General features: G+C 39.6%; 1 protein-coding gene across 1 annotated transcript in view; it reads left to right on the forward strand.

Annotated features, from left to right (window-relative positions):
* Nucleotides 1–6413: 6413 nt before the first annotated feature.
* NELL2 (neural EGFL like 2) overlaps nt 6414–15521 on the forward strand; it is a 335374-nt gene continuing 326266 nt past the window's right edge. Inside the window, exons 1-2 of the mRNA XM_024575537.3 lie at nt 6414–6475; nt 7828–7955. The gene's annotated coding sequence lies outside the window, so the exon portion shown is untranslated. The remainder of the gene's footprint in view (nt 6476–7827; nt 7956–15521) is intronic.

The following is a 15521-nucleotide window of genomic DNA, read 5'->3' on the forward strand; positions in this document are numbered from 1 at the left end:
GCACACAATTTAATTTATAGCACCCATCAGAGGCAAGTAGAGTAAAAAGACCAAGATGGACAAATAATGTGGATCCACAATAGTGTGGTTCCCACACTTCTTTCTTCTTCCTTTCAGTATTCTTCCTCTCTCCTTCTGTCTCCTCTGTTTAGGGGTGAGGGCCACATGCTGTGTTACTTAAAGGAGAGTGACTAAGCCATCATCAAGTCCCCATTTTTTCTCCTGACATGGAGTGTGTCTTAGGAACCACTGCTGTGAAACTCAGCACGTGGGTTTGTACAGTGGCCATTTGTGAATCGTTTGGAATTTTATGCTGGTGGGTTGTTGGCAGATCATCAGGCGAGCCTGACCTGGCTTGGAGATGAACACAGTGATTCGGCAGGGGCACTGAGGGGCAGGCATGGGTCTTGAATGTGTTAGTAATTTAGAATAATCTAAATGCAAATCATACTCTGTCATTTCTTAGCTGCATGATTTTGGACAAGGTACTGAACTATTCCATGGCTTACCTCACTTATTTACAAAGTTAGGAGAATCATGCCTACCCAGTTAGAAAGCCCTTGCGGACTGTTAAACATTTTTACTATTGATGCTTCAGGCTTCTTCATGGCACAGTCCGCTACACTCCGCAGTCTTCTTAACACTCAGCCTCTAACACCACGGTCTCCAAAGGCCAAGAAACCCATTACTATGGCCAATTGCTTCCAGTGCCTTTTTTAATGCTTACATTGATCCGGCTGATATATGGCAGGAGGCTAAGAGGTGATACCTTAACTCTGGATCTTCACTTCATAAATAAACAATATATCACTCAATTACATCTTCTATATGAGGAAGCATGATTAATTCCCTGCTCGAGCCTTCTAAGCAGCAGCCAGACCCAGGAGTATGTCTTTGGCATGGGTGTTATGGTGTCTATATTTTATTACCCTGGTCTTATAGTTTATCAATGGAAGAATGAAAAGAATATGGCACATAGATTACGTTCTCCATCTAAAAATATCAATTCCAACCTGTCAACTGCTGACATGTGAAGGCCATCATTGTGGTATTTTTATTAGACATTAATATCCCAGCATCACCATTTACTAGCTTGAGACCTTGGGCAAGTAATTTTAACCATCTGAGGGAGATGTAAAAGATAAATATATCCTTAGCTCTCCCCTAATAATTTCCTTCACTCTATCAAGGAAAAGTCCTCTGTTAAAATGCTAATACCCTTAGTCTGTAAAATGCAATAAACCAACTAGGCATTAAAACTTAGGCCAGTGAGTTCTCAGAGTCATTTACTGGGAGGCAATGTAGCCTAGTGGTTAAGGGCAGCAGGCTTTATACATTTAATTCACTTATTTCTTTCCATTCTGTGGCCACTCTCATTCTTACTGCTGCAATAATTTCCAAGCTGGTTTGTTTTCACTATTTCCTGAGCATCTTCAACATCTGGTCCTAACAGGAGCCAGGACAATTAAAAAATATATATATTTTGCCCTGACCAATGTGGCTCAATTTGTTATGAATCATTCAGCAGAGCAATAGATCACCAGTTTAATTCCCAGTCAGGGCCCATGCCTGGGTTGTGGGTTCAGTCCTGGTATGAGATTGATGCTTCTCTCTCACATCATATTTCTCTGCCTCTCTTTCTCTCTCCCTTCTCCTCTCCCTAAAGATAAATAATAAACTAAAAATATCTTTTTAATGACAATCTGATTATGTCTCTCTTTGTTTAATTCCTTTCATAGTACAATGTTTTTTCTGGTATATGCCAATCCCCAGCCCCTCCCCCCCAGTATTTCTTCATTTATCTTTACAAAATTCAAGCACATGGTAGTGTTATATTCTTTGCCTCAGAGAAAGTATGTGGCATGAAGGAAAGTAGAAAAGCCCCTCCTACATTTTGATTTCATGCTTATTAAGGAGATTATTCTAGATGCCTCCAACAACAAGAAAGAGAGTGAGGAAATATCCAGTGGAGAGAGGGTCCTCACCTATTAGAAAGGATTATTTGGATTAGGAAGGGTGGAGACAAAGAAGACATAATGCAATCAGAAATATCATTGTGTTCTGAATAGGTGGGTCCTATGCTTTGACTTTAACGTGGTAGAATCTCGGGGAGTGTTGATAAATCTAGGCAGATATGCCTGTGCCATAGCACAGTACAAAAACAGGAAAAATAGCTATTTCCTTATACATAGCATGAAATTAGCAGAGTCCCTCGACAATGAGAATGAAGGACAGTGTCATTTATAGAAAGAACCCTGGGGAAAGGAAAATGAGGGATAGTGATTGAAAAATCAGATTCATTGAAATTAATTTTTCAAGAGCTTAGAATCTATGTTCATCATTTTGGAAGACCCAGAACTGGGGTCCGACTGCCACCCAGGAGATCTTGAGTGCAGGAGAGGCCTGGCTGGGGGCCACTTTGTGGGAGCTCGAAAACAAGTTGCTGTGTCTGGGAAGCAAGTACACTCCCCTCTACTGTGGGTTAAGATGATGCGTGAGCACTCCTGGTACACAAGGTATGGTGCACAGGGCACAGAGAGCTCTCTCTACAGCTATTGGAAGTCCCGTCCAAGGGCATTTCCTGGAGAAGACTCTGAATGACATGTAAAACCAAACACCAGGGAAAGAGGTGCAGGGAAGGAGAGGTACTGTCCTGTCACTGAATTCACAACTAGAGTGGCCCAGCAGAGGAACTTCTGATGACCCTTCAAAAGCATCCAGAAGTATTGTAAAATAGTTCTCTCTAAACATTTGTCCGGTACAAAGAACTGAAGCTATCTTGCAACAGAGTCAGTTCCAAACAACATATCCCATATTTTTCCTGGGTGGGAAAGTATAGGATTGACCCGAACTGGAGGCAGGTGGGCCTGTATAGGAAATAGCCTGAGGGGGCCCAGGACCAGAATGGGGGAGTGTTGGGAAGTAAAGAAAAGGAGACTAGAACCCATATGTCTAAGAAAGGCACTGTTAGGGAGGTACGAAGACAACCAAATAAACTTGACCTACTCCTTTGTTTAACTAATTATTTATTCAAGACTTATTGAGAGTCTACTCACAGTGATATAGACTGTGTTGGGTGCTAGAACACAGCACTGAACAGGGTACTTGGTGTCTACCACCATTCAAAGGAATTTAACATTAAAATATAAACTCTATTCTTATGGTACTAAATACTTGAAGTATAAAAAAAAGGTCATGGTGGCCAGCATAATTTCCTAAAAAATAATTTTCTAGAAGAAGCTTACTACGTTGGTATGTCAATATTTCAGGTGCTAGGACTACAAGTTTGAGCTGGAACACTTGAATATTGCTTTATATTCAGTCCATGGGTTGTTGAAATAGCAACTTGCTTTTGGTTACCTAGAAAAATGTATGTCATTATAATACTCTTTATATGCAACCCTAGAAACATATCCTATGCATTATGTATTCATAAAAAGTTCATTTTATTTACAGCTTGTCACATAATATGGTATAAGGAAACATAGTTCTGATACACTTCAGTTGAATTATGCTTCTCTTTTTGACAGAGTGGGGAAATATATTCGTAAGAATGAATAAACACCCTTTGAACTGCCTACTTTCTGAGAAGGAGGCAGAGAGAAGCACACTAACATTATTCCATTATTAAAACATCTATGGAAATAGACATTTTGGAAATTTAATAGCTGTTTGTTTTCTAAATTGGGTGCCTGAAATCCTTTATGTCAAAACTTGATGACAGTAACTCTGGGAAGCAGTAAACTCCTAGAAAAGCATTTTTCAGAGTTGCAATCTTATAATGTGACTATGGGGGAAAATCTGTTGTTGCCTTTTCTGGCATCTAATCCTTCAATATTTCATTCAAAGTAATTCAAAGACTAGTCTTCTTAATCGACTGGTGTGGCAAATTCTCTATTTCACAAATGGATAGAGACGGCACTTGTTTTTGTTAGACAGAATGTACCAGTACAGCATTTGAATATTTTCTCCTATCAATGTTGACAAACATCCACTCAGAAAGATCAATTTTTCCTTCTCAAAGAATTCATTAATTTGTAAATCATTAAGAACATAAAACCCTGGCCAGTATGGCTCAGTTGGTTGAAACATTGTCCCATAAAATGAAAGGTCATGGGTTCAATTCCAGGTCAGGGCACATGCCCAGGTTGCAGGTTTGGTTCCCGGTCAGGGTGCAGAAAAGAGGCAACTGATCTACTCTCATCGATGTTTCTCTCCTTCCCTCTCTCCCTTCCTTCCCCTCTCTCTAAAGTCAATAAGCATGCCCTCAGGTGAGGTTAGAAATTTTTTTTTAATGAACATAAAATGTAGAATGCTAAACTGAGACAGGGGAGGAAATGAGAGGTACTCTGTGGTACTTTAAGATAAACATCCATGGGGACATCTATGGGGACACATTGAGGTCTAACGAGGTCTAAATTCTAGTGTAATATCTGTGTGGACCATTTATTGTCCTTTGCAATTAGGGATTCCAGAGAAGAAAATAGATGGATCAGAAGAAATTCACAATTATTACAGAAAAAGGGAAAGAAAAAAAATCTAAGGACAAAACTCCAAGCCTACATTCTTGATTAATGGATGGAGAACTCTTTTAATTTAATAGTCAATTCTGTGTGTTTCTGAATTTTTCCTTGATAAGAATATCAACAGAAACTAGCTAATGGAATCAATCGACCCTATGTCTATAGCCATATCCTCTATCAAGAATCTTCGTGCTAGTTCAAAAAAAAATTAATTAAGAAAAAAGAGAATCTTAGTGCTAGTTCAGTGTCTCCAGACAGCAACTGTAGCCCTCGCCTTTTCTTATAAAAAACTGCAGCCATAATGATCTGGTCTGTTGAGAACTGTTAGGGAGAAAGGAACAATCCGAGACTAAGATGGGATTATTCTGCACTGAGGGTTGGGGAAAACTCACGCTAAAGAGACCTCACGTTTAAATAAGTCTCTAAACATGATGTCTCAGTAATGGACTGAGCACCAGCCTGTGGACTGAAAGTTTGCCGGTTCAATTCCCAGGCAGGGCACAGGTCTCCAGCTGGGGCCGTGGGAGAGGCAACCAATCGATGTTTCTCTTGCACATCAGTTTCTCTCCCTCCCTTTCCCATATAAGTAAAATATTAAAAATCAAGCTGAGGGTAAAACATTTTAAACCCAGGCTGAAGTCAGTGCCCAAGGGTCTAATGCAAAGACAGATGGGACAGGGGAAACTTCTGGGTGGCAGCCTCAGAGGGCATTAGACTCATTAAACAACGCGCCATCTGTACCTGATTTGGGGATGTTTAAAGGGTGAAGCCTCAGAGACCAACACCTGGCAAAGGGACAGACAGAGGTCAGGGAAGTAGACTGGCCCTCCCCACCCAGCTGATTCTGGGGCTGTAATTCAGGCCCCAGACATGCGCCCGGAATCAAAGGTCCCAGACGTGCAGCTGCAGGTTCCATTTGGTCATGTTGGCTACACTAGGTGGGGCTGGGATACAATCTGATACAACCTGATGGTCATGAGAACAGCTACAAACCTGTGCCCAAAGCACAAAACGCAGCAGGTTTGGGAGTAGTAGCCATTTTCTGAGACATCTCATCTTTCACCAGGTCTGGTTTTCATTGGCCTGGAGTCTGGTTGGGTCTTGACAGAGATTTTTATGAAAGGGAGTTGGGGAGAGCACTGAGTGATGCACCCAGAGTCTCAGAGGTTCCAACTGTATCAGGCTAAATAAAATGATCAAAACAACAAGTAAAACATCCACTTAGTATATTCTATTTTTGGAGCACTGTGTATACCAAGCACTTTACATTTTCCAGATAAGGAAACTGAAGATTAGAAAATTAAATATATTACTTACCATATCATGCTCATAAATGGCAAAGCTTGAATTTGAATACAAGTCTGATCCTAAAACCTGTATATAGTCTATTAGTTTTTAATTCTGACATGTAACTTTTCTGCTTTAGGTCAATGTCTTTGGATATGTATGAAAAACTAGAAACTTCTAGGTGGGAAGTTGTCTCTACTAAGCACGGCAGGCATCCGTGTCTCCGGAGGCATATTCATCAGCTCCAAATACAGGCGGTTCATCCTCTGTGCTCATTGGGTCTTTTAGCCTCGGTGCTGAGTGCTGGTTGGTGTTCAACGTGTAAACTTCATCACATCCCTGAAGCTATTTCCTCCCAAGGCCCCCAGAGGGCAGCCTGCAACGACAATCGCCTCTGAGCCCTCTAGTGGTCACTAGGAAGCTCCAACCTTCATTCGGGATCTATGTTGCCAGGAACATTTGCAAAGCCCCGTGGATGTTGCTCAGGGACGCAAGGCTGTGTGACACCAGCAAGAGTCACCCTCATAGCTTCCCTTTGGGTGCTTCTGGGGCACGCCCCCTAGCGCTGCCCCAACTCAAGATGACTTCTCAAACCTGCGAAGTGTGCACTTTCGGATGCTACAGGGTAGATTCTATCACTAAAGTTCGGGAAGAATCAAATACAGGTATCTAGAGGATGTGGCAGCAAGTCCAAAGTTTATTTTTGTATGTCACTCAAATTGCACAGGGTAGTTTATTTGAATTGACTCCAGTAGCCGCTTTGGATATCTTAGACTTCCCCAAGGCAAGTATTTAAGTAGCTCTAGTAACAATCATAGGTTATATGGGGTAGTATAATTATGGTTTTCAGGGATGTTTTTGGTTATATTTATAGAAATATTTGAATAACAGTGACAAAGTTTGCATAATCTAAGGCAGGACTGTGATCAGTTTCTTTTTTGTTTGTTTTGGTGATTTTTAAAAACTCCTCACCCAAGGATATGTTTTTTTTTTAAATTGATTTTAGAGAGAGAGGAAGGGAGAGAGACAGAGAGAGAGACATCCATGTGAGAGACAAACATAGATTAATTGCCTCTGTGTGTGTCCCAAGCAGGGGATGGACCCTGCAACCTAGGAATGTGCCCTGAACAGGAATCCAACTCACAACCTTTTGGCGCATGGGAGGGTGCTCCAACTAGCTGAGCCGCCCGGCCAGGGCTCTTTTTGGTGATTTTAATACAATCATGATGACATATTACATCAGTTATTTCTTTATTATCAATTTAACAACTTAGATTATTCTTATTATTTTGGAATATAAATATATGTGTATATTTTGGTTATCAAATGTAGATAACAGTACATATCTATTTCACTGCCTTCACTGGCACTAACTGATATTGTTGTATTATTATATTTAAATAGACCAATTTATTTTGAAAAATTAGCTGCTGCTTTTAAATAATTACAATAGAAAAGACTTTGTCACTATGTCTTAATGGAAAAAGATATAGATTTTTTAAAAATTGGGAAATAAAATTTTCATTAGGCATATAGTGTTAAAAACCACCTTACTATTCACATAACTTTTATAAACAAATCAGAGCAATTTGGTTTGATGAGAAAATATTTACCAGGTGACTCAGTACAGTGTGAAGTGCTGCAGAAGATGTGAATAGGAACATGACATGAACCCTATCTTAAAAGTTCAAAGGCACAAACACAAGTATCTAAATATTTATTTTTATTTCAAAAGACTTAACGCTGGAATTTCATGATCTTAACAAAACAGACTAATAATCCCAGAAATAAAAAAGATAGAACATTTAAAATTTAAATAGTGCTGGCAGTACTGCCCACCATTCACTTCCATGGTTGCCTGGAGTGAGCATGGCAGGAAGACTTGAATCAGTGGTTCCCCTGCTTAGTTTCTGTTCTGGGGGCCTCTGAAGTGCGAACAAACCACTGAGCTGAGTGTGATTCTAACTTTTAAAGATATGCATGTGTGCATTTTTTCGTATAAAACGGACCCTAAAAGCAAGCCAACTACTTCATCTGGTGCTCAACCGAAGACACAGGAACCTGTTCCAATGCTGGAGGCAAGACAGACTGTGCTGAACCAACTCATGGTCTCCAGTGGAGCGCCTGCCGGAGGACTTTTCCAGGGTAACTACTTATGATTTTATTTCTGGTTTTAGAATCTAAGAAGTGTGACTCTGTTGTAATAAAGTATCATCAGAGAAATACACATAACCTGGAGGGGCTTGAGTGCCCGCTTAAGGAGTTTGACTTTATTTTGCCAAACAGTAGGGTATTGTTAATGATTTCTGAATGAAGGAGATCATACCACTGGTTTGGGGAGATTAACTGGACAATAATATTCTAGATGGGTTGGAGGGGGAAAACTGAGGCAGAGAGGCAATTAAGAAGCTATTATGACTGTAGAGGTAGGTAGGAAGTAATGGTTGTCAGACCTAGGGTGGAGATAGAGTAAGGTAACCTTTGTAACTGACCAGGATGGATTAAAACTGGAGGTTTTAAGTTTGGGTGTTCATGAGATTGGGGGTTTCTTTCATCAGAATTAGGGAAATCAGATAATGAACTGGTTTTGGTTATGAAGATGGATTTTAGATGAAATGTGAGGTGACTATGGGACATCCAGATAGAGATGTGCAGGAAATAATTACTAAAAAGTTTGGTTTGGAATACATTCTGTTTAGGAATGGCAATTGAAATCACAAGAATAGACAATACGGGTAATAGAGATCAACCTTGTAGAAAGCAGGGAGAAGTCCGAGTGCAGCTTCCTAGGGATTACCTGCCTTTAGAGACCAGATGAAGAAAGTGAGAAGCCGCTAAGGAAGCCAAAGAAGGAATATTTAGAAAAAAATATCCAGGGAAAGAGAATTTAAAAAGTGTAGGTTACATTAAGTGTTGGCAAAAGTTTAAGAATTATTTAGAAAATAATGAGGAAATAATGAACTAATTTTGAAGGCAGAAGGAAGGAAAAAAATCACAGGCAAATAAGAGAGAAGAGATTCAAAAATAGGAAGGGGTGAGATAATTTCAGGAAAAAGAGATAGCAAATGATTTTAAGTGTTGCTGAAGTTTCAAGGAGGGATCTGTACTGAATTGGAGAGCTGGAAGTTCAATCCTAAAGTTAGGATATGTAGTCTATCCAAGATTTTTTCCCCCTGATTTATAAATGTGTGCAAGACTAACAAATATATAAAAATCAGCTTGTATTTAGTTACACAGTTTATTTGTATATGCTCAGTACAGGAATGTAGAGGAAACTGGGATTTTCTGAGAAATGACTACCAAGTCCCAGAGCAAACCAAGAAGTGTGGGCCACTGCTCTAGCTGCAAGCTAAGAGGGTATAGGCCACATCATACTGCAAGTCAAAGGGTGAACTGGAGTTGAAAAAATATAGATTTTGCTGCTGATACATTTCATGATAAGGGCAAGGAGAGAGAAAGGTATGGTTAAAGGCAGGAAAGACCTAGAAGATGGCTCAGACCAACCTGATGATCTCATTGCAGCTTTTGGATTATTTTTCAGTTCATCTTTTGTATATTCTTTCAGCTTTTTTCTATGCACATACTGTTTTAAACCACTTAATAATCCACAAAGTTAGTCCATGTCGGGTACTAAAATAAGCCGGAAAATATACAGCATTTTCTGCCATGTGAAACTAGAGATACACAGAAAGTACATTTAGTGCCTGAATGGACAGTTCATACAAGGGTTCAATCAAAGAAGGTGCTTTCCATGATTCTTTAAAAACTTCTTAAGTATCTTTAAGTTTTCTCCTTAAAGTGTTTGTCTGTGAAGTACTATGATTATCTATCCCCTAAGCCCAGAAGCCTTTGTAATAGTGGGTGTGGGATGTGGGTACTTCTGTGGCAGAGATATGTCTCATTTCAGGCATGGGAGAGTAGGGTGATACCACCACACTGACCCTTTCCTGAATGCTCAGGCTCTTTGCTAGGATATGACTTTCTCAACTGAGCAATATTTTTCATTGGGCCCATTCAGGCATTTAACAACATTTACTGCTTATAAAGAATTAGCTACAGCTTATAGAGCATAGTAAGTATAATGAGCTAGGAAATGTGATCAGTATCCTTAAGGGAACAAGTCAGACAAATTGGGAGGAAAATGTGTTGGCAATCTTTGCTTCAAACAAGTCAACTCATGTGAGCAAAGCACCTGTTCTGAGGAGTTAAATATAGTAGTAGTGCCTGCCATGTGAGTTTTTAACATAATTCATAGCATCCTCAGTATACCGGTATCATCTTTTCATTGTCTCTTACAGAAAATGTCTCATCCTTTCTCCTTTCTCAAAGTTCCTAGCTTCCTAGCTTATGGAGGCCCAGCATGTAGAACTCTTAGTGCTAAAACGGATAAAGTTCCAGGCAAACTGGGATGAGTTGCTAACCTCTATTCAGGGCAGGGTTGCTTGACTGTATTTATCTGGCCATCCTGCAGTAATTGACTAGTCTCCTGATCAATCTTTCTCATCTGGTGATGATTTTAACACCTGACTTACATCCTTCTTTCCATACTACTTCTGGTTCATGTAGACATTTTGTCTATTCCCTGATTTTTGAAGTGTCTTCATCTTTTCCCTTACGATCTTTTCCTCACCCTTCTTTATGATTGTAACTACAATTCACATGGTCTAGTCTTAGATTTGGTCATTATGAATAACTTTACTACCCTCAGAATGTCAATTTCTAACACCCCGCCCCCCACCAACAACCACTCTTTTCAGCTTGCTGCCTCTCTGCCAGTTGTTTAACCACAGGGGATCTTCTTATCCATTCACAACCACCATTTTTGGTGTCCTCCCCCACCCCCAGTTCTTATCCTCATTTCTTCCTGGTCCAGGTTAGATTGCATTGTCCAATTACTTGAAAACACCCTCAGCTTCCTTGCCTCCCTCTTGGCCTTCTCAAGGGTGGAAGACCAACACTGGTACATCCCAAGTATTTGCAGAAGGGTAATATTGCTTAGTGGTTAAGAGTGTGGGCCCTAGACCTACACTCCTTCAACTCTGGGTCCAACATTTAGTAGTTAGTGGCCTTGGATAACTTTCTTAACAAACCTGGGCCTCAGTTTCCCCATGTGTACCTATCTCATGGGTTTGTTGTGGCCTCAAACGTATTAACAAAAGTAAAATGCTTACAAGAATGCTTGGCACAAAATGACCACTCAATAAATGTTTTCCAAGTTTGCAGTTGATGGTTGGAGAAAAACACCCAACTATTCTGACTGATCTCTTTGGGTTTCATGAGTGTGTGTCTCAGTCTCTGCAGTTCAGTCAACCACAGTTCCCATTTCCTTACTGATTGATTTCCTGTCTTAGAGATTCCTATTTCACATCTTCTTCTTTTCCTCAAACTTCCAGCTCCTCTCTCCTGCTCCTCACTCTCAGTGGGCGACTGTATCTTATCTCGCCGAGAAACAAGCAATCAGAATATAACATTATTTTCCCACCAACCAGCCTACCCAATTCTGCAGCCTTTCGTTACTATGGAAGTGCCTTTCCCTATTTTTAGTAGGAAAGTCTTCTACTTGTTCACTAAATTCCATCTCTTCTCACTTTCTCAAGAACTTCACTGCCGTAATTTTTTTCCTGTCTCTCATCATTGCATGATTCCTTGCCTCTCTGCTAAAATGCCTTGTAATATTAACAATTCTTGTAAACAAACCAGCGGAAAAGAACCCTCGCTTGCTTCCATGCCCCTATGGCGACCACCTTATTTACCATTCTTTAGAGCCAGCCTTGATGTCTCCACAGTCTCAGCTCCCATCCTCATGACGATTCTAACCCGGCTTTTATTCTGCTACTCCACTGAAACCATGCCTGTATGGGCCAATGTCCTGTCCAATCTGAGGATCTGTTCTCAGTCCAAATCCTGTTCCGCTCGTCACCAGTGTTTAATGCAATTGATTACTTCCACTTATTTGAAAGTTTTTATTTCACTTGGTTTAAGGACACCATACTATTTTAATATAGCTATTTTTTTTCTCAGTCTCCTTGACTAGATTCGCCTTTGGACCTTACATGTGTTTCAAATAATGGGGCATTCCAGTGCTCAGTCCTAGGCTCTCTTGGGCTTGCTGAAGTAATCGGAGTAACCGAAATCAGGAGAAATTAATTTCATAGGTTTCATGTGAGGCAATTAGAACTGTGTTGTGAAGAAGGGAATAAACAAGGTTTGTAAAAAGTTATTTATGATTATTTTTCTGCTGAAGTTTACTTAATATCAGATCATTTAATAGGAGAATTTTACGGAGATAAATCCAGTTCCACAAATGTTTTGTGAGCACCGGCAGTGGAAAGGGGAGGGGAGACTCAAAGATGAAGCAGAAGAGTTCTTGTCAACACGTTCCTGAAAGTAGTCAGGTTACTGTCCTAATTTAACTAACAGGAATTTAACAACTAAATCAACACTAGAACTAGAACTAGAATTCTTGGTGGTTCCAGGTCTTCAATTACATTAATTAAGTTATTTGCCTCCCAGATTGAAATACAATAAAGAAGAAAGTGTGGCTAAATTACAAGTTTAAAAGATATTCAGGTGGAAAACTGCTGGAAAGGGTAATAAAATAGTACCCCCCCAAACCCCCCAAACAATCTTTCTTGGCATTTTCAACTTTATCTCAGAGCTGCTAAAGAACCTATTCTTATCTTTTCAACAGGAGCTCAGATTTTTCAAACAGCTACTACTAGGATTTTTTAATGGTCAAATTGGATTTTCTTTTTGAAACTGATTTTTGATAAAGAACAAACTAGAATATATAGATGGATAAATCTATTTTATTATTAAAATCCCAAAGTTGACACTTTGAACAAACTCATGTTTTAAAAATATGTACTGTATTTTGCCATGTATAATGCACACATCTTTGCCCAAATTTTTTAGGGAAAAGTAAAGATGCATGTTATACATGGATAGTACTAATTCTGTATTTATATAAATGTTTTTAATTCTTTTATTTAGGCTTATGCATTAAAAGTGTAACTCTAGAAAGCAATAATGATATCCACATCTTCAAAATATAAATGCTAAAATTCCTTTATAACACAAAAAAGTATCTAAATATAAATAAGTAAAAAATTGAATTAAAAATTAAAAGGAAAGATTTTTTTTCCTGAAAGTCTGGGCCAAAAACGTGGGTGTGCAGTATAGATGGCAAAATACAGTAACATGGTATAGCTCCTGTCGAGGTTTTGTGTATAACACCACCAAGATTTGAGCGCAGTTCATCGATTTAGATTTGGATTTGGATGAATATCAGAAAGGTTAGAAGTTTGGATATGCAGTATACACCAAACCACGCTAAAAATAACAACAGTGCTAATTCCTTTCTACTGACAACTTAACATTAGCTACTGACATCTGTTATAATCTTTTATCCCTTACAATGGCTGGATGAAGTGGTCTTATTATCCTTCACAGGAAGAAACAAGATTCAGCGAGGTTTAATACTATTCCCAAGGAAATGAGAAACACACCCAGTCCTCTTATTTCCAAAAGGAAAGGGGAAGGAAACAATTAAGTCCCAGATACCATGCCTGGACCTTTGGTGTAAGTCTCCTGTTTAATCGAAAGTAGGAGTTACAAAATGGATAGTAATATGAACTTCATGCTTAGTGCTTTGTGTGATTACAGGAGTACGAGTCTGCGCGGCATTTTAAATTAGAGAAATTTGCAGCCCATTGCACCGACTTTTCCGCATTTCAGCATTGCATTTTTTATAGGCGATGCTTATTAAGTCCTTGACCCTATAAAGAGCTAAAGGAATTGTTATTTCACATCAAGATTTTTTCCCTTTTACCTAATGGCTGCCCAAGCATTTCTTCTTTGCAAACCGGCTTGTAAAACCTTTGGCTTTCACTTAAAAATGGAGTTGCTGGGAATTAGGTTCTTGATCTGCTGCAGTGTTAGCCTTCCCTATGTTAGCATCCAGGAGCACGCCAGGGCAGGGCATGTTGAACTTGTTTAACGGTAGTTTCTCCAGAGAGCTTTGCTTGCATTTGTTGGTTAAACATCCATGAGTTTTGTTCCTCTGGCAGTCCTGCACAGCGAGGTGACTCTCGGCAGGTGAGTGCCTAAATGTGGCCAAATATGACAAGTAACAGTTTGTCGAATAAAACAAATTGGATTCCAAATTGCTCTTTGTTAATGATGTATAATGAATTTTCTTTCTGTGGCTGCTGCTAACTCTTCTGTAGTCAGGCGTAAATATTTTAGATGAAGAATAAAACCCAGGTGGATTGGGTGGGAACCGAGAGTTGAGACAGGAAGGAGTGAGGGGGAAGGAAGAGAGAGCAAACGAGCCACACTGGGTTTTCTTGGAGAGTATCGATTTTCCTTGTTTTTCTTTTAAGTTCTCTAGCAGATAACCAGCCACCTCTTCAGATTTTTATTTGTTTAAAGAAAGAAAATTTTAGAAAAAAAATATTCCCTAAGTCCTCCACCCTCAGAGTAAAAAAAGATACAGAGACTTTTTTTTTAACCTACTGTCCTTGTTTGTTCAGGAGATGGAGTTTTGAAAATAGCTTAGGGGTTAAAGACTAAAACAAGAGTTTGGTAAATGACAACCTTAGCACCAGTCTTTTTTTAATGCTGGTCTGGGTGTCTGAAGGAACCCACGTAATTCCCATCTAGGAGCTTATTACTGTGGCCAAACATAAATACACCGTAAAATATAATTGATTTAATTCAACAAACATGTTGAGTGTTGAATATGCACCATAGTTGGTTGGTGTTAAGTGTAAAGGGATGGAATAAGCCAGACGGTGAGGGACAGCCTTGATTTTTAAAGAGCTTGCAGTCTTAGAGAAGCAGGCAGGTAAATCATTATTAATAATTATTTATAGGAGGTTAAGTACTGCTTTAGTTTATGGATGAATTGTCATGGAAGCAGAGAGGAGGTTAAGCAGAGAGGAGGAATTTTGTTTAATTCTACAAAAGTGACATTCTGACTCTGTTTTGGGGGGTTTGTATTGAATACACAGTAGTCTGGAAAGTACTTGGAAAAGCATGGTGGAGGACCAAGTTGACCCAGGGTTTCACCATTTGGTTCTATTCACCAATTTGGGAGAATGAGTGAAAGCTCTTCTCCCTCTTCTCTTACCCTGCGAGGCCGTGTTCAGTGCCCTGCAGCCTGGCCTTCCTGGGTATTTCCCCCGCCTTGAGATGGTCTGTGTACTTCACTAGTCTCTTTAAAGAGGCGTGCTGTGGTCATGGTAAGGGTTTCCTTTTCCCCTTGCAATTGGAAAAGAAGGATGGAAAAGCCAGTCCCTCCAGCTTTATTCCTCTCCCACCCTTCACCGTCTTTTCAGATGCCTTCTTTGGTTCTGGGGCAACCTCTCATCAAGATACTAACTTTGTATTTTTCTTTAGAACAGAGACATAGATAACGTAGTTTCTGCGTGGTATATGTATTAGTCCTCTAGACTAAAGCTATCTTCCTTTGCTGTTTGACAGATTTTCCAGATTAAAGCGTTTTTACAATAATTTATCATTAGAAGAAACTGGAGCAGGTGACCAAGAAATTCAATCTCATTTCTAAAGAACCAAAGCATTTCACTAATAGACATCTTTTCCCCACAAGATGGTGCTGTAGTTCTTCCGATTATTTGGACTATAGCAGCACAGGGTTTTATTTTATTTTTTAAAACATTTCCAGGGGCTGGGTGGAAGCAGGCAAAG

The sequence above is a fragment of the Desmodus rotundus genome, chromosome 3, assembly GCF_022682495.2.
Source record: "Desmodus rotundus isolate HL8 chromosome 3, HLdesRot8A.1, whole genome shotgun sequence".
NCBI classification, from domain to species: Eukaryota; Metazoa; Chordata; class Mammalia; order Chiroptera; family Phyllostomidae; genus Desmodus; species Desmodus rotundus.